The following is a 20759-nucleotide window of genomic DNA, read 5'->3' as shown; positions in this document are numbered from 1 at the left end:
CTTTCAGTCCAACCGCCTGCTATCTAGTTTGGGTATTTATAGGCAGATGTGGATAAATGCTGCCTTCCAAAAACGAGCGATGATTCAGCTTCTGTTCATAACTTCCAGGTTATAACTCTCAAGTAAAGCAAGAAAACTTGTCACTGAAAGTAAGTAGTTCACATTACTTAAGCAAAGTAGCAAAATCTGTAGTAACTAACAATGAAATATTGCCTGTGTCAAAATCGGTAAAGTAAGCAAATTAGTTTCAGTGCTTGATTGGTTAAATCACCTTGCTAACAGTGCAGAATAATTAGTCCTTGCTGCCCTTCACTAGGGAATCCTACAGCAGTATGTCAAACCTTTAACTGTGATCTAGTGAAGGATTTTCTCCCATATCTAAGGGAGCTAGCATGATCTTATCAGAATCAGATGTCTTAAGTTACACTGCAGTCTTAAAAATATATATATGTATCCAATTTGAGGTAGCTATAAAAACATCTAAAGAAATTTGCTAGCGTAATAAAAACACTCAACATTTGTTCAACTACCAAGTGAAAAAAGCCTGCAGACTGTTAGTTATCCTGACAGGTACTAAAGGCAGCGTTCTTACTGATTTTGGTAAACAGGGCAATTAAGAATAGCATATTTTGCAACACTAAGGCAGAGAACCTCAAATCTTGATAGAGAACATCTACCTATTAAACATGACAAGATGAAAGCCAATAAACATTTGAAAGAAGTTAAATTTTGTAGATTTACATGCTGAGTGTTTTCATCACAGTAGATGATGTTTCAATGTGTACAATAACTTTTAATTTTCCTTTGGTTTAAAAAAAAAAAAAGTAGATAAATACGTAGTATCTTGGTAGGTCTTGCATTTCTGGCAAATCACAACTTTTTTCTTTTTCCCTTGTCAGACCCTCACTTTAGCATGGGAAATGATGATATTATCTCACATAGACTAGAATGATGTATGTGTGTTAGTCAGTAATTGTGGAATGCTTTTACCACGATCTGTAGAACAACACAAAAGATACCCATTCACACAAATTTCAATAAGAGGCTCAAATACATTTTTCTTACATCTGATCTGAAATTACAGATTTAACATTGAGAGCCTACATACTGTATTGTCCTTTGTAGGTAGAATTTCAGTGAAATAAATGCTCGCATCAGTATATTATGCAGTAACTCTAGCTATAAATTATCCAAGATCCAAGTTAAGTAAGCAATGATTGAAAGCACCTAGTAGTGTGCTGCAAACCAGTTGATCACGTATTAAATGCATAGCAATGATCTGTACTGCAGACTTCAATGCAGTGCTTTGTACCACAGATTTTTTTGAATCAGCTGAAAGTTTTTTTTGATGGTAACAATCTGCCATTTTCAAAAGCAAGTAGAGCTGCTGATATATCCAGTTTATGTAGTCTTATGTAGTTATGTAAGTCTTCGATGTAATTATTGCTGCTTCAACTGGGGGTTATAGTTGAAACGATCTTAATAAAGCCTGAGTTCTCCAAATTTACTAAAATAAGAGATTTAATTCATCCCATACATACTCATTCCTTCTGAACTAAGCAATCATTTGTAGTTTTGAAATCTGAATGTAAATTATGTAATTGAAGAATCCTATTCTGAGGGTGTTCTGCTTATGCGTGCTCACAAGCATGATCCCAGAGAAGTGCTGGGCAGCTGAATCTGAGTAGCGAGCAGCATCTCTCAGTTCCCTCCCAAATACCGGGTCTAAGAAATCTTAGTGGGGGAAAAAGAGCTGCAGTAAAATTTTGTCATATTTTTGTCAGACATGTTGTGTTCTGTGTACTCTGATTTTTAAATTCTGTGAAACTCCTATGAGACAACAATAGTTACTGTTTGACATAAGGAATTTGATGAAGTCTGGGTATTTTTTTGTTATACCTTACAGCTCAAGACACAGATGAGAGGTGACTTTGAGACATCAGTTCTAGCAGACTAGGTACAGAACCAGCATGAATTGATTTAGAGTTTCCTGATGTCTGACTATGTTTCTAGATTCTAGAAAGAGATTGAAATTATTGCCTTTTGGATTTTCAAAAACACCCAAATATTAGTTTCACCCAGAAACTTACTTAAAGTCACACAGGGAAAATATTCCACTGTGATCAACTGGAGGGAAAATGTTACTTGGATCTTGACTTTTCAAAATATTCCACTGCAGGAATATGCTGTAGAAGTTTAGTTTCCAGAGAACTAGTTTTCTACTTGACTTTGGAAGTTGTTGGTGGAAGTGGTTGACTCCTGATACAGATTTTCTGCTAATATCTATCCTTCCCCTCTCCTCCCTCACACTGACAGCAGCCCTGATGCTCTGCAGTGTCAAATAAGGATGAGGTGCGAACTCGGATTAAATGAATGACAAGCACTGAGATGAGCAGAATGTTCTGTGCTTGGAATCGGTGTTGGTACTCAGGTAGTATACTTTCTTTTCAATGTGCTTGCATATGATTACAAAAAATTACATCCTGGCTAGCCACTGGAAGTCATTGATAGATAATTTAGGAAGGAAGCAGGGGAGTGAGGAGGGCAGTCCTTCAGCTGGCATAAACCTACCTTAACTCTTTTGTCATAAGTCACTGATTTTACTACCGTGACATCAGTTCATTGAATTGAGCATCTAAGCCTTTCTTAAAGAGATTATAGTGGCTTTAGTGAAGCTGTGATTTTGTCTGCTCAAAACTGCCCTCTGTAACCATATCTGCCTTCTCATACTGTACACACAAGAACCTGCTTGAAATAGAGCTTCTGCTTTATACCTGAGTGTAGAAACGTGAGAAGCAGCAGCTGAGCTGCAACCCAGTATCTCAGTACAAAGCCTTTTTTCTCTAGTCATAAATGCTTTCTCAATTGCATCTCAGATTGCATACTTTTGCTTTGACTCAGAACAGTTTTCCACAAAACTTCAATTAGATTTTCTTCTTTCCTTGAAATCAGTAGTAGTCATGGATGATTAGAATAATTGATTGTATCAAACCAGTGTGCCAAGAAGAGTTGAAGGTATTTTAGTGAGCTTGTGTGACTGGATTTTATAGGCATGGAGGGCTGAGAAGAGCCCTGGCTCATTTAATGCAGCCTTACTTTTCGTTTCTGCCTCCCCGTACTGCTAAATGAGGCCTGAGTTTAACAATAATGGGTAAACTGCTCTCAGTTTACTGATTGCACTCCTGTATGTATGGAACCCAAGTGGTGATACAGTGGAAATGTATTTATCCTTCACCAACATTCATGCCTTGGATGTACAGTTCATTTCAGTTCTGCATCTAGTAGCAGTCAATAACATTCTAAGCCCAATTGTTTAAACATACTTACTGCAAGTAAGATATAAAACTTGCTGTTGTAAAACTACTACTACTACAAAAACAGCTCCTGACTTCACAGGGTTGTGTACTCCTGCTGGAAATGTGGATTTAAGCAAGGAATATTGAATATAGGAGCTAACTGTTAGGACTGCAACGCTTTTTACATTTATAATGCAGAAAAGTGGAAAAGAGTTTGGAAAAGTGAAAAGAAGCTGTGTAGTTGTTGAATTATTGATGCCTTTCAGAGGGTCTGGGATTACTGAATGAGTTTGCTGATATCTGATTGCTTATGTAATATGGATTTGTGGTTAGTAATCTCTTTTTTTCCAAGCGCAAGTGAGGATGCTAAGCAAATGATGTGCAACGTGTTCTATCAAAACTGATTTCTTCCCTTCTCGTATTTTTTCAAATGCAATTAATAATTGTTTGGAAGTACAGCATTGCACTGCATTCTCATCTTTTCAACTATTTGTTCAAAAGCAATTAGCAATAAGCTATATTCATTATTTTCCAGCATGTTTACAAAAAGTCTCAGTATAATTATTCTGAGAATTCTGTAGACCTTCCTTTGTAGCTTTGAAGTTATTCGGAACATCTCTGATGCAAAAAGCAATATAAATTAATATTGCTTGTAGATAAAATGTTACTTAGCAAGTGCCACACTTTCTTCTCATAATAAGCCTCATCCCAACACTATTTGCATAACAGTGTTGTTTCTGACTCCTCAGAGAGGAAGGATTTATAGCAAGTTAGAGATACAAAATTCGAAACAAGATAAAGGTAAAATGTGGAGTTGCTGAAGAAGCAGATTATTCACTGACTTTTCCATCAGAATGAAGAAACTTTAGCTGATTCTACTTATTGTTTGACTGTTAAAATCCAGAACATATTCTATAATGCTCATAGAAAAAACAAGTAGAGCCTTTTTCACCAGGTCTCTCAATAGCTTGTGCGTGGATGTTCTTCAGATAACCCTCTTTCTTGTTGTACGGGAGGGAGGAACAGCTCTGGAAAAAGCTGAAGGAGTCAAAGCTTGAGCTATGAACGAAACTCTTCCCTTTCCATAAGGCTCCTATTATGCCGCCTGTGTTATGTTGTGTTATGGCCCTGATAGATGCGTAGACATATATATTATATTTGAGCAATATAAGTTTTCCTCATTAAACAACCTCAACAAATTCTCGTATTGGTTACAATTTCAGTACAAACATGCATCTTGCTGAGAAGGGAATGAGTATTAAAAAATAACTAGAGTGGCTTCCGTGAGATGCAGCCACCTTCCATATTGAGATGGAGTGGTGAGAATTTATTTAGGCCAGCATTGTAGCTATGAGTTTTATCAAGTTTCAGTGATAAAAGCCTGTATAAAAACTAGATGCAGATGATCTCTTTTTAAAACAAACAAACAAAAAGCTTAGACTTAGTATTTTTTTTATTCCATAACAGTTGTATTCTCTTTCACAGTGAAGTGTAATCAACGTACATTTACATATTTCATGTAATCAGGAACTGGACGCAGGGTCAGAGCACCTAGCCTCATCTTGGTATAGTGAAGCTATCCATGAAAAACAACTGCAGAAATATCTGAAAAGCATAACCTGCAGATTCTTTTTCATTTGTTCTTGAATTCTTTTATATCACAACCTTAGAAGCACTGATTGGAAAAACACCAGTTCTTGCTGGAAGGATAAACTTACACAGTCTACTGTTAGCTCTGCCAGTTCTGGGAATGGAAAACACACAATCACAGAATTGTAGGTGCTGGAATACTGGGACCTCTAGAAATCATCTAGACCGACCACCCTGCTAAAGCAGGCTCCCTACACCAGGTTGCACGGGTAGGCTCAGGCAGGTCTTGCATATCTTGAGAGAGGGAGAATCCACAAAAGCCCTCTGGGCAGCCTGTTCCAGTGCTCCATCACTCTTACCATGAAGTTCTCATGCACATTTGTGCAGAACTTCTTATGCTTCAGTTTGTGCCCATTTCTCCTTGTCCTATTGCCACATACTGCTGAAAAGAGTATGGCTTCATCCCTTTGCCTCCCACATGATAGATATTTGTAGACACTGATGAGATCTCCTCTCATTCTACTTCGCTCAAAGCTGAACATACCCAGGTCGCTCAGCCTTTCCTCATAAGAAAGATGCACCAGGCTCTTTATCATCTTCATGTCCCTCTGCTGGACTCTCTCTACATCCCTGTCTTTTTGTACCAGGGAGCCCAGAACTGGATACAATACTCCAGGTGAGGCCTTTCAGACTGATCCATGTTAATAAGTGTATTGGGCCTGAGGAATCTGTGATGTTTCCTTCTAATGGCTTGGTTTCCTGTGCTTTGAAACTACGTTATTCAAGAGGCTAGGACAAAAATGGTTTAGTGTGTGTGTGTGTGTGTGTATATATATATAATATATATTTGTAAATATGTATATATTTATAAAGAAAATCTATTAAAAATATTTCAGAAAATCACAGTTTGCAAAGGTCACAAGAGTTGAGAAACTCTCATTTGACTTGAAAAGTCCATTCTGTTTTGAAGTCTGCAGTGTACATCTTGACATTTAGGTAAACATACCTCATCTAGGTGATAGTTTGAGTCCACAGAGTACCAAATTTAACCTTTCCCCATCTCTTCTTTTTTTTTTTTTAAATGGAAGATTCCTCTGCTTTTTTTCTTTTGCTGTCAGCAGGAATGCTCCATCTCTTCAGTTTTGGCATCTTTGAGCAAGACTCAGCTTTACCACCTGCTCCTTACAGCTTATTTCATGGGTAAGATCATGCCAGGGCCCTCCATGCTTACTTTGTGAATATACGTCATCAGTATGAGTCTGCACTCCCAGTCCTAACAGAAAACAGCTCAGCTTGTTACCATTTCTAGCATCTTCATCTGTTCCTTGATTTACCACAGCTGTACAGTAGCAATTTCCTTCTATTTCTAAGAGGCACAAAAAAGAAGCACCATTACGATTTTAAGCCACCAGAAGTGATTCACATCAGCATTATGCTGTGTTTTTCCCTTTCTCCATTCTTCTGTTTGTCAAAGCAGAACATCTTCTAGTATAGGAAGAGACAGTACAGCAAAGCAGTGTGCTTACAGCACTGACTTCCAGTAACTGCAAGCAAGGAGTTGACTTGCTCACTTGATGGATTCTCTCTTGAACAATGGAATTATGGAAATAGCATCCTACAACTGTCCCAAAGCTCACTGACCCGAGGTATCAATTAGGAAAGTAAAAGTTCTGACTGAGGGTTTTTCTGTGTTTTGAACACGAGGGTGCCCCTGTGGGTTCTCTGCTGATTAATGAGGTGCATTCTTACAATCCAATGATTTCTTTGATTACAGATTCCTTTGCAATCTACCTGTTTGTTTTAATGAAAAAATTCAGTGTGATTGAAGTATCTCCTCAGTCTAACTTCCTTAATAGTCAGAGAAGGGACAGGTGAACAAAGAAGGCAAGATCCTTTCTCCAGTGGGTGGGGATCCCAAAAGAAATCTGAGTTTTCTGGATCTAGAAAAAAAGTTATCATAGTATTGGATGAAATTATATGGCTTAAATGTAACACTTGAGTTGTATCTTATAGAAGCTTGTCAGTTAAATCTCTCTTCAGTATAATTCAGCGTCACCAAATCAGCTTTTACCGATGAAATTTTCCAATAATTTATTAGAAAATATTGACCAGTTTTGATCTTTGTCATACATCCAGACAGGCGAAGAGGGTATTGCTTTTTTTGAGAAGGGTGATCTGAACTTTTTCATGAACGTGTTCTGTTCTATGTCAGCTAGAAGGGAGGATAGAAGCTATTAAAACTAGTTGTCTTAAATGAATTGAGGTGGGCATGATCAAAATGCCTTCACATCTTTCTTCTGGAAAAAAGAGTTTTGTCTGTCTCCACTTTCTTTTGTTGCAGCCGGAAGAGAATGTTTTTCTTCATATTCAGATCTGTCTTAATTGCTATGAATCACTGAATCAGCCTGCTTTGTTTTAAACTTATTTTTTGTTTGCTTTTTTTCCTCTTAGTCTGCCTTATAAGTAGTTTGTGTGCTGAGAACTGTGAGTTAAGGAGTTGTTTTGATTCTGTTCTAGCATAAGTAGATTTTTTTCATTAAAACTAAATGTTAAATAAAGAGCAAAAGGTGACCAGTCATTCCTAATAGTTAGCATCACTAAATGCAATCTGTGATTCAATTAATGTTCTGTTAGGAAAACAAAAATCCAAAACACACTGACCCAGGGAACATCAGGTACTTGTTAGTAGTGTTAAGCTGAACATTAATAATATAATTGTGTGTTTGGAAACTATGACAACAGTAAGGAGTGGCAATAAAAATAATATTCTATTATCTATACATATTAATTTTTTCCCATATCTTCACTTGATCCCATTGGCAGATAACTCACCCTAAAACTATGTGTGTGGCATGGAAAGGGAAAATGTGTCATAGGAGAACTGGGGAAAGTGAAGCGTGAAGCCAAGGTGAGACACCCCCCCCCCCCCCAAGGAGCTGCTTAAGCTGAAGGTTAAAAATAAAAAAAGCTTGGAAAATTTTAGTCATAATGGAGGTACAAAAGTGTCAGCCAGCTGTCTTCAGGTTCTGTAGTCATTAAAAGCTTCCAATAGGAAATCAGAGGCATAGTTTACCTTGAGAAGATTCTCCTTTACTGGGAGTTTTCAGGAACAGCGTTTGCTGGGAAGACTTTTCTTCTTTGTGGTATGGACAAGGAGGATTACAATGGGATAAAGTCATCAACAACATTTATTGAAGATATAATTTGGATCTCTGGTGCTCTCAGTGAAGCTGAGCAATAAACAGGGCGATTTTCATCTCACAGTTGACTAATTCCAAATGTGGCCTAAGCTGGTAACGCCAGTGGCGTGAGTAGTCGGCCAGTTTATTCTTCCAGAAAGTCATGGTTCTCAATAATTGCTTACAAATGACAGTCACCTTAAAAGGTTTGTAGCAGTAAATATATTTGTGTTTGCAGAACTAATAATACCATGAAGTAGTGAAATAGAAGCATCCTCTGAAGTGTAGAGTTTGTACCTGGAGAAACGATGAGTCTCAAGATGCTAACCAGCCACTGCAGTGTGCAATGACTCGTTCTGCACTATGCAGGGTTTTCTATCCTACAGCCATTTTAGCAGTATATTTTTTTGGCAAATCCCAAGTATTCTGACTCTGAGAATCTATATGATCATGAGTCTCAGGAAAAAAAAAATAATATCTCTGCTAAGAATGCTATAAGCAAACGGTCAAAGTGGTCGGCTTTTAATTGTGTTTGATTGCCGGTTTGTGGATAATTATTTTATTTCCTATATTTTGAATGCCAATTGTGGATATCTTCTGTTTTTATATCCTTGGTAAATGCATAGTGGCATCTTAATTCAGTTTCTGGAGTGTGGTCTGAAGACTTACAACCTCCATGCTCCACCACCTCCCCCAGAAAAATGCATCTTGCTGTTTGCAAGCAGTCTGGTCTTGGCCTGATGTAAAGCAGCATTCCTAATGAATTTGTGGTGGTGAACTGTTTTACAATTCAGCCTGTTAAAATACCAGCTGAAATCTGGCGACTTGCTGAACTTCTTTTTACCTTCTTTGGGCCCTCTTGCAATTTTGTTCTTCAAATTAATGTATTATTTAGTTAATATTAGAACAAGCTGAGTGTAGTGTCCGAAGATATCACCCTCCAGTAATCACACTACCTTTTTCAGTAAAAGCTGTTTTTGTATACTCCCCTTTCCTGCAATTTGAATCCTACTCTTAAAGGATGATGGGGGGGGAAAAAAAGAGAAATAATGACTTTTCCTCAGTGTAACCTCTTAAGTGAAATTCAGGACTGTTATGATTCCAGGGGGGAAAAAGGTAGAAACGCAATGAAATGCATGTAACAAACAGATCTGTGGCAAAGTGCTAATGCTGATTATTACACAAAGTAATTCTAACAGGAAGATATTAATTACTGACAGGTGACTTTAGGATATCTTTCCCAGCTAGCATTTTTTTTTAAATAATGGAGTTATAAAGCAAGCTAGCTTTCTGATGTACAATTGGATTAGGTAGCAGATGGCAATTTCAACAGTCTCACATTTTTTTGTGGCAAGAAATAGTCATTCTGTTCTACCTCCAAAACCTTGCAAGCTCAATCCATGAGTGGGAAAGTACCTACAGTAGAAGGAGGGCTGCATCCATTGAAGGCCCCTTTAGCACAAGGTGGAAGAAGGAGCTCTGCTCCAGAGTTAGAGGCAGTGGGTGAAAAAGCCAGCCCAAGGAATGAGAGAGATGAATTCCTCCTCTGCTTTATTGCAGCAAATGTAGAAGAAAAAAATATAGGAATGCTGCTTTGAGGACAGTTTAAAATTTTTGAGGCAAGTAATACTTAAATTGAGTTAGTCTTTGAATTGTGAGGATGTGTTTGGAGCTAATGTGGGGCTATATAAAGTTAATAGTAGTGCCTTCTGTGCCATTTGACCTACCCTTTCTCCCTCATACCAGTACAAGGACAGTCATAATCAAACGAAGTCTAAGGGTTGCAGGTGTCTAGACCTGAATATGGGAGCGTTGCTGAGCATGGTATCCATCACTACCTGACTGCATGGCGCTTCTTGTTTTCACAGATTTCCACTCAATTATTTCTGTGTTTTCTGCCAAGGAAAGTGATTTGTCAAGTGTATGTCTGATCCAAACAGCAGCTCTAGCCTTTAACTGAATATCCATATGTTTCAGATTCCTCAACTGTGCACCGAATTCTCTGTCAGCTGCACAACACCGTTTCTTGTGGCATTATCTATAAAGGAGTCATAGATAATGACTATTAAGTTACCTTAATCTTCCTGTTTCCCCAGCTGGATGCTGCAACTATACAAGGGATAGGAAACACTGTGCTACCATTCATCCAAAGGGGAAGAGTCAGAGAACATCTGTCTTTGTCTATCCTGACTGAGAAAAGGAAAAATGTTTTAGCTTATGTGGATGTGGTTGTTTTTTCTAGGAGATAGATGAACAAGGAAGGTAGCTGTTAATACTGCCAAAGTATTGCATATCATACTAGGAAGTGGACCTTTTGGTGACAAGCTAAAATGACGCTTCTGAGGCAAACGGTGTAATTTCCCATTGAACTGCAGAAGAAGCTAACATGGTAGCAGCTTTTTTGTGGCATTATGTAGTTAAACATGCTGCAAGCAGTCAAAGATTCTGTTTTGGTTGTTAGTCTTGCATCTATAGTTAAATAGCCACTTAGTCTAACTGCCCCCTTTTGCTTCATATTCATTTGAACATCCTACAATGCCTTTTCCTTTAATTCGTTTTCTGTTCTCTCAAATTACATACGAAAGCTTCAGTTCTTACTGAGGCTTCCATGCAAGTATATCAGCAAGCTCTGCTCTCATTCACTGCAGCTATAAAACCTTCTTGTGTCAGTGGCTTCCTTTTCTTATTTTTAGTTTCACTTGGGTGATACATGTCAGCTTAGCTCATTTCCACAGCAGCTAAGCATACTGGTGTATGTTTCACTAGTCCAGTTATACTGTTGTTAAAATTTCTGGGTTGTTTTTCTTATTTTTTTTTTTCATGACTTCATTCTGCAGTGGTTACCTGATGAAAAATATTTAGATGTTAGCTACATCACTGTACCCTGCAGCCCAGGGACTTCAAAGATTTGGAGCTCCACTGGAAGGGTGTGAACTGCTAAAATATTTTATATTAGCTGCATGTTCTTCTGAGACGTGATTCACCTAGGTAGAATGTTTATATTCAGGAGAAAACTGTTGTAGCAGTGGTTGACGTGACAAATGGTTTTGTAAATGCAGCTCCAGATGGATCCAACAGTGGGTAGAGTCCATCTGAATGAAGGGTTTGTCAATATAATCATTTGTTCTGTGATGCCATTAGTCACAATTCTGTGTGATGCTGTGAGTATGGAGTTTGGAGGTGAGATAGTTTTCCAAACAATTATAAGCAATTTGGCAAAATAATAAGAATCCTGAAGCCATAGGAAAAAGAACTATATATCAGCCTATCTGATGATTTGAGAATAATTAGGGATTTAGAAATCATTTAACAGCTTCATGTAGGCAACATGTCTTCTAAATCAAGTCTTGCTTATATCTCCTACGCGTTTTGTTTCTCCTGGAGAAATTCTTTGTACTTCAGACAGAGAAGTCATGGGACTTCCCAGTGGTAGTGATTGTGGCTGAAATACACAGAACTCAAGAGAGGCTGCAAGACACATTGAGTGCATCCTTTCTAACAGAGCTGCATGTGCACTGGACAGATGCTTGAGGGGAAAAAAAAAAATAGATAGGACCTGTTGGGAGATGCCTTCATCGCATTTTTATTTTTTCATTCCCTGGGCAGTGCTGACCCATATGCTGAAAATGGATTGTCTTGCTACTGAATTGTCTCCTAGTATAGACATTTGATAGGAGCTGCCCCATCTAAGCTGGACAGTAGTCAACTGGATTGGTGGTGAAAGAAGTCTCTGGTACAGTTGTATCTAGTCAGTGTTAAACTCTACCTAGTTCTAGTAGACCAGACTTTTTTTCTTCTTTTAAATTGTCCTGTCAAATTCTGCTAGATCCTCAGCAGATCTAAGTCACTATTGTACCTCTTATAACAATATACTACTATAGTTTTTCCCAGCCAGGCATTTGTCACTGAATGTTGAATCTAAAGATGTAAGAAAAAGCTGGAGAACTCCTCTAATTTGCTGCTTCTGATCCTTGTTAACTTCCATTGGCTTCGTGATGGCTTGCACAGTCACATCAGGAAATGGGTGTGCAGGGAACTGGGAAACATCAATATTGTCTAGATAATTGAGAGGCGTGCCAATGTGTGGGTGTTTTATAAAGGATTATATGTGAATTGGATAGATAGGGAGTCTTCGGCAGGAGGGCAGGAAAAGCAAAATAGTTGTTCAGATCCCTCCTAATAGCCAGATTTGCTGCTGTTGGAGAGGATTTTGTTCACTTAGAGTAACGATAGATATGTTTTTACCACAGAAAGAGATCAGAATACACTTATCTGTGAGACTGGCCATCACAGTGAGAGCTGGGAAAAATAAAAAGACCTACTGCACATGTTCTCAGACTGCCAGAATTGGAGTTTGTCCCCATAGCCATAATGAAGGCCTTGAAATGAAGGCTAATTACAGCTACAACTTGGACACCATCACTTCAGAAGTGTTTCTGGAGAGCCAGTCAGTTGCACTTGGTAAGCTAAGCCATATACTGATTTGGAGAATCATGTCCTATGCCACTGTGTCCTATCAGTGCTTTTAGAGAAGCGTTTGATGGTGCCAGGCTGGATGGGTTCACTTAGTGGTACAGTTTGCAGCAGCAGGGCTGTCACGTACCAGTTGGTGGCACAGAAATGGAGGGAGTGGCAAGCATTAATGCTTTGAGAGCAATGCTCCTGGGCTCTGAGCTCTTGAGGGCTTTTCAGCTGGGATCTCAAAGGATAGGTTGGTACATCTCAATTGAAAGTACAGAATTCATTTTGAAGGGAAAGCCAAATATAAGATGGGAAGTGTTCAGGAGTCCAAAGGAAATAGGCAGAATTAATTCAAGCCTTTCCCAAATCATTGCATGACTACCATGTATTTCTTCTCCACAGAGAATCTGGGATGAGTCAATGCTGAAGGGTGAAGAGCTGTAGCCCTCTGAGAGGAGTGGGTGGACGTGGTAGGGAAGAAATGGGATTTCATTCCCATCTGTAGTGATGGGAATATTGTCTGCCTTTCTCTTGGCAGAAGATTCCTGAAATTTCCACCTCTAATGAGCATGGAAAAGTATTTATCCCTTTCTCTGTAGAGCTAAATCTCGAAGAGTTTTGTCATGTCTCTCCCCAGTTGTCCTTACTTTAAACTAAATAACCCAAATTCTTCAACAGTTCCTTATGGGATATTCTTTTCCAGTTGTCTTAAAATTTCTCTTCATTGTCTTTCAGACTCTCTTTAGTTAGACTTTATCCTTCTTGAATTATATTAATTGCATGCTAGCCAAGGCCTTACTGATAAAGCAGAATTGCTTCATCTTACGGACAATAATTCCACTACGTTCCCATATGGACTTTTAATGCAAATTTTAGTCTCATGTTTGGCTTGTGATGATGTCTCAGTTTCTTTCTGGAGTAACAATGCTAATCATTCCCCATTTGGTGCGTGAACAGCCAATTATCCCTGTCTTTGTTTTTCTCTTAATGGATTATACCCTTTTTCTTATGCTAGACAAATGGTTTTACTTTCAAGATAGCTTTGAATTCACTTCCTGTTCTGCGGTATGCTTCTAACCCCTCTAACTTGCTGAATTTGCAGATTAAATGAGCACTTCTTGCTCATCGTCTCCAAACCATTAATGTAAATTTGAATAGCCTCAGGCCCAGAGCACACCTCTGCAAAATTCCTTAGATGTATCCCACTAGTCTCAATCTCAACCTTTGATAGGTACTTTCTAAATGCAATTCACTGCTCATTTATGCACCTGACTGGTAGTGTTACCTATTAGCTTTTATGTGGTAATTTCAGGCATACAGAGAGAGCAGTAATAGTTCCTCTAAGTTGTCATGTGACCGAATGGAGCATTTGGTCCTCTTGTAAGACAGACTTGTATTTTTTCTGAATTTCTTGTTGCCCTTCTCTGCTACTACCTCAGTGAAAATGCATTATTTTCCTGAATATGAATGGCCAAAATTACAGTCATTATGCCAGACGTCTCAGGATGCTGATTAATCTTTCTCTTTCAACTGGAAATACATTTCTAATTACATCAGGGATCTTATTTGTCTTGTTCGGGGGTAAATCCAATCACTGGATTTACCAGTCATTCTGTGATTGGTAACAGGTGGTTCTTCTCCTTTGGTTTTCATTTCAGGAATGATTTGTTTACTAAGCTGTAATTCTTCTTTCCTAGTCGTGGGAAGAAGGGGGTTAAAATAATTTAATGATGTGATTCAGTTTTCATAGTAGCATCCCCCAGGATAGATTATATTGGTTAGTGAGAATAATGATCTGAATGCTCCTAGACTTTGTTTTTGCTGTAATCTTTCGTCTCCATTTAAAGACGCTGTAACGACTGAAAACTAAAACAGAGTTGACTGATACCTTGATATTGTATGAAAAACCCTAAGAGCTAAATGGGAACAAATTTAAATGCCCAGGTGACATCTTTAAATTTTGTTGGAATAGAAAGCATGATGGAAATGTTATACCCTGCAGCTAAATTAAATAGTCTCTAGTTTAATAATAGTAGTTTATTAAAATGAGCTAATTTAAATTGTTAGCATGCGTATCACAGGTTTAATGCCATGACCCTTGTAAGGTGATTTAAATGACTCAAGTTACTCTCCCTAGCACTAGTCATAGTGCTGACGTGATTTAGACAGGCTGCTTGCTAATGGCAGAGCACTTTCTTCTGCCGGCTGCATCACTAGTTCTCCTGCACTCATCAGGATGAACTGCAACAAAGGCATGATAATTCCTTCCCATTGCCCAGTCCAGACTGTGTGCTGTGGCTTGGATTTGTCCAGCCTGAAAGCCGGATCTTCTCAACAGACAAGAAGTGAAAATTTTGCAGTAAGCTACCATGGTCATAAACTGCTGCGTGTCGTTCTTGTATTTATTGGACCAGCTTTTCATCTGATACTCATTCCTCAAGTAATGGAATAGCAAGCACTGATTTTTCTCTCCTGAGCTATGTTTGAACAGATTAGCGAAGGTTCCATCTGGAACAGCAGACACTTGCATTTTATATGCAATAACTAGTCCACATTGATTGTTATTTTCTCAAAGAGATACAACCTGATCAACCAAGAACCAAAGAGCTTGGCTGCCATCAACTTGCTATGGGATACTGAGCCAGATCATTTTAGCTCCCTGTGTTTAAGCTTGTTCCTATGTAAAATAGGAATGATAAAGCTTTTGAACCAGTGGATAGAGCTTTGAAATCTACGAAGGAAACACAATTATGGAAATAAAGTAGTCTGTACGTACTTTTTGACATTTAAAGAGTTATAAACATGAGAAAAATATGAAGCTCATGTATTTACATGAGATGCTACAAGTTAAATTATGGGAAAAAAGGAAAGCCCATTAACTGGAAATGAAGCTCACTGTAATGATATTAGCTCTTTAGCAGATTAAATTGTGGGATTAAGTTTGGCCATTTAAGAATTAAATTACCTTTTATTGTTAGCCTTGTTCAATGATATAATTTAGGACCTAGCTCCCTCCTCATTTCTTACTCACTGCCTTCTACAGATATGTGCATGGGAGAGCTGTTCTCCTTAACATGAAAACACGGCCATCTCCCACTCTGATGTATATTGTACATTTAGTTGTACTCTGACTTCTGTCTGAGTCATTTACCTGCATTTCCAGTACAGCTCCTCAAAACTACTTTGAGGAAGATTTCTGAGTGCTTCCAGGGAGACAAAAGGGATTAGAGGATGTTGGAGAGATTCAAAGCTTTGGAAGTGAAGGAGCTGGAGTATGGGAAGAACTGTGTTAGTTTCCCCTAACCAACATCAGCATGCAGGAATGAGCCTCTGTTTCATTTGACACTGCCTTCCTGGCCAGCTTTTGGCATAGTTCTTGGGGCCACTTCCCATTGTAGAAAGCTGCTAGCTCCAGGGAAGGAATTAAGCTATCAGAACTGGAGGAGTACTGCTGGATAACCATTTTGCCAAGAGGCATAATGGTTGCTACGTGTCACTGCTTTATATAAAAGTCGTAAATCCATTTTATTTGATTATTTTTTCTACTACAATTAGCAGAATACTTAATTTTTCCTGTTAATTTTATAGGTGTTCTTTTCCATGAGCAATGAATAAGCTCACAGGGTGGTAGAAAAGTATGGCAAAACGCAAGAGAGCTTCATGGTTTCAGAAATGATGTTAATATATTCAAGTCTATATTCTGCTTTGTGCCTGAAGTGTATAGAGATAAATCCGTCACTCCCTGTTCTGCCCTGAAAATAATTAGAATGTGTTTTATATCAACAGAGTAGTGAAAGATGTGCTAATGTTTTAATTCTGTATCTTGGGAATTAATGGCACACTTTTTGTTACATACACTGAGGAGACTCTTCTCACAGGTACTTGGTAGCGTACTGTGATCCCATAAACTTTTACCAAGGTAAATAACTTGACAAATAGCTTTTACTCTCCTTTAGAAGTGCTTGCTGGGTCCAAATCTAATTGCCAAAGTTGTCTGTGACTGAAGAGGAAGGATGAAAAGAACAAGCAAATTGACATTCATTAATTTACTGGGACTTTGTCCAAAAAAGTGTCCTGGATTTTCTATCCTGAGAGGGGAAAACAATTACAGAAACCTTAATGGAAAACAGATCTTTGCAAAAAGATTGGCATTTCTGAGATACATTGGAGTTTTAAAGATTGAGTAAGGCATTTTATCACTGGAAACCAATATAGGTGGGCTGTTCTGAAAGTAATGCCTCCTATTTTGTTCTGTTGATCAGTGATGTCAGAGATGGATGTTACAGAAGCTGGCACAGCAGCTGTGAAGTAGTGTGTCACCTACACCAGTGCAGATTTTTATGAGCATGGCATGCAGGCTTTTGTTCATCGGTGGGGAAAATGCATAGGTAGTGATGACAACTATGTTGAAGAAATAGTGTTTTGTAGCTGAGAATTTGCTCTATCAAATAGTGTTAGTGTGCTCTTTCTGTCTGTTGTATTTTCCATGGAAATAAATTGGAGGCATTCCTTTTGGAGCGACCTACATATTTCAATATCATCACTAGGAAAGTGGTTGTAATACAGTGACTGTATTCTGCTAGAGGTGGTGATGAACATCACGCACCCAGAAAATAAGAAACTGTGGGAAAGGGGTACAATGGAAGAGTTCATTTTTGGTTTGTGTAAGCTCAGAAATTTAGCAATAGCAATCAAAAGAGCGTGAAATTTACCTAGTGAACTCCAGTGGCAGCCAAATTTTAGGAACAAAGCTTGCAGCGTACAGTCAGCTTCTGTGCAACTTTTCAGAAAGATAGTGGTACCACTAAGAGAGCTGTTGCTTTGCAGTAATTCCTTTTTATGTAAGTAGTCATCAGTGAGGCCATGTAATCTCCCTCCGCCCCGCTGTTCTTCCACTCAGCAGCACTCTGCCAGTCACCCACACAGTGACTCACCCGAGAGCCCTTTCTGCTATATACTTAGGAAAAGGTTAGAAACATTAAGCTGTTCCTTTCCTGTTCTCTCTCTCCCCCTTCCCTGTTCATAAAATCACTCATAGATTTTTGGCACAGCTCTTTTTGTTCTCCCTCGGAAAACTTCTTTTTCCTATAAAGATAAATACCTTTGAAAGTTTTGCTTTGAAGTCATGAAATTGCTGGCTCTACTAGAATTCAAGACCAATGATTTTACCTTGTTTTTAACAAACTGATCCTTCAGTGATCATAAGAATGGATATTCAACTAGAAGTTCCTTCTGGCCCTAATAATTGATGACCACAGCCTGATGATTTTGTTATGAAACTGCTAAATCCTTCTCTTAATTTTTAATGGAGTATAATGAAGAAAATAAGACTACGCTAATGAAGTGTGATTCCCCATAGGCAGTGGAGGATTGTCATTTTTTTCCTGGAGTAGGCATATAAATATTACTGGGGAAAATCCTTTTCCCCAGAAAGAAATTCTCGGTGTAACAGGTAACTCAAATACCTCGTTCATATTTCCACAGAGTCTGCTTGTTCCACTGCTGTTAGACCATGATGAGTTAATACTGAACAAACAGCCTGGTAATAAAGAGATGGTGAAAATGAGAAATGGTGATTTTGGCACTCTAGGTATTAGATGCTCCTCCGTAAGTCCTAGTCTAGTAGGTTTTGGAGGTGTAATGAAATAAAGATTAGTTGCTTATTCCTGGTTCCCATCTGCTTATGTATTGATTTTTACATCTAGGCCGTAGCTCCTGTGAAAATGCTTCAGCTAAATTTTTATCAAATTGCTTGGTTTGTTGTTTCCTAAATGTTCTTTTTGTGTTTACTTACAAACGAAATGTTAAACAAAATGACAGAGTTGGAAAAGAGGAGATTTATACAGGATTAAAGCTGCTTATGTGTGAGTACTATAAACTTTTATCTTAACAGCATGACAGGCATCTCCTAAGACCCCAGTGCTCATATAAGTTCTATGAAAGGAAAATAACATGGAGGTATAAACAAAGGGAGAGTCATTTCCAGAAATGACTCTTGATGTCAAATCCTGACCAGGGCTTACTTACTGCTGCATAATGGATCTGTGGGATACTAATGAGAGATGCTTATAAGCAGTTTTGTAGGCAACAGCAAGTCAAAGTCTACTTCTGTTTTGAAGGAGCATTTATACAATGAAGGCAAATCAGTATGTTGTGCAGAAAAAGAGTTTGATTCCAGGAACAGTTTGACCCAGGAATTTGAGCATCTATTTTGCTTGCAGTGATGTTAGAGATCAAAGAATGTTCTGCAACACATCTTGTTCTTCACTGGCTCTAATGAAATCTAATAAATGTACACAGATAAATATCTTGTTAGGCAGATGGAGACTTGCTTGGTAAAAAGAAAAAAAATGAGCTGAGTTTTAAGTTGTGACCAATGACCCCATTGGTGCTTCTTAGCTCTCTGGCTTCAGGAGCCCACAGTATACTCAGCCTCATTGCTCAGTTGAGGAGCTCCTAGCAAAGTGTTGTCTATAAAGCCTTTATGGATCAGCAGTGTCCACTGGCAGTAGAATCTTCCCTTTCATTAGTTTATAAATAAGCTTGGAACTCTTTGCTTTTTGCAGATTTGGTGACCTGGGCGCCTGCCTCCTCTGCTCAAGCCCAGTTTTGTTTTTCCTTCTGTCTCTGGGAGTCTCTTCCTCTCTCTGCTGCTTTTTCCAGTCTGCCATTTCCATGCTAAGATAAACGAAACATAGATTTCTGGGAAACTTTTGAGGGAAAACAAGGTCTTGCGCTCTGCATGGACGACTTTCTTTGCAAGTCCTGTGCACTTTAATGTACTGTGGTACCAGGAAATGAATGATAGCCAATGGGATACTTTGAATAAAGGTAAAATTTAAAAAGCAAGTCAGCATTTCTTCAAGGACAGCACAAATTAAAACATAAATTGGCTTAAAACCCACGAGTTATCAGAATCTCCACAAGTTCTACCAGTAGCATTCATTAGTATTTATTACCTAACATGGCTCTGTTGTACCCCCAAGGCCCGGAAGTGTCCCCAGCTCAAGGCTATGGGTGTCCCTTTTATATATACATATATATATATATAATACTCATATTTGAATGGAGCCTTGCAATGGAGCCTCCCAGAAGGGAGGTTTAAATCCAAATGATAGCTGGGAGCTATCCTTTGGCTATCCTTTGGTCCTGACTAATCTTTAATGCAATTTGAACCCTCTATGCCCATGCAGGCCTTTGCAGAATCTCCTGCTATTTTATAGAATTTTTCTTTTTGTTCTAACCCTGGGGGTTTCATTCTGCCAAAGTGATAACATCGTATTTTCTGCAGTACATGGAAAGTTGGCAATGTGTTGCCTTTTCAGTTTCTGTGTGTGTTCACCACTTGTTGTGTTTATCTGGATGAATGCAAAGAACAAAAATTAGTAGTCATGCATGCTCCTTTCGGTTTGGTATAATAAAGTAAGCCCTAACAAGTGGGAGATGATTTTTCAGAGCAAAATACTGCTTTCCTTTCCTAAACTTTTTTTGCAGATTTACTACTCTGCACTTTTTTCCTCCATCTCATATTTAGACGTGTGGTAGGCTTTTTCTTCTACCCATAGCCACAGGTAGCATCACTTCTGCTTCTTATTTTCTCCTGTGCTTGGCTTCAGAGGAACCAGCAGACTGGCAGTACCTCTTCTTTGGGAAGGGTTTTCTTATTAGAATCTTGCTAACTGTTCCTCTAGTGCTGTTTGTTTTTTCTCCATGGTTTGCAGTGTGTTTTTTCTTTTTTTTTTTCTTTGTAGGTTTTTCTTTTTCTTAAAAAGCAATAAGGAGTGTTTGAGAGTTGAGTATGAAATAAACTTTTGTTGTAGTATATTTCCTAAATCTAAGGTCTTGTCCACTGAAAAGGGAAGAACTCTTAAACACATACCAAGCAATAGTAAAAGCTTTGGCAAAGATAAATACTGGTATAAACTTGGGGAAATTAGATTTTATGAGAAATGTGTTAACTGAGATGAAATATTTTCATGAAGGAGGTTGGCTAATGTCCTATGGTTGTACTTCTCTGCAGTGGATGTGTGCTGTGACTTTAAATTTACTCCTGAATGTATGCAACTGGCCCTTGTACCTCAATACTCAAAAGCTTACAGGAAAAACAAATATATATGAAAGGATTAAATAGAGCTCAAGTTGCTTGTGGGATTAAGAAGCTACTGGTAAAAAAATTTCAGGTGCTTGTGCAGAATATCTGGACAATATCTGGTATTAGAGGCCTTTTAGATCT

General features: G+C 38.4%; 1 long non-coding RNA gene across 4 annotated transcripts in view; it reads left to right on the top strand.

Moving 5' to 3' along the window:
- LOC122189676 overlaps positions 1-20759 on the top strand; it is a 76977-nt gene that overhangs the window by 44178 nt on the left and 12040 nt on the right. The gene's annotated exons all lie outside the window — the stretch shown is intronic.

Source organism: Lagopus leucura, unplaced genomic scaffold (genome assembly GCF_019238085.1).
Source record: "Lagopus leucura isolate 7727_CA_CO unplaced genomic scaffold, USGS_WTPT01 Super-Scaffold_100157, whole genome shotgun sequence".
NCBI classification, from domain to species: Eukaryota; Metazoa; Chordata; class Aves; order Galliformes; family Phasianidae; genus Lagopus; species Lagopus leucura.
The sequence above is the reverse complement of the archived record's forward strand: the minus strand, read 5'-3'. Positions and strand labels throughout refer to the sequence as shown.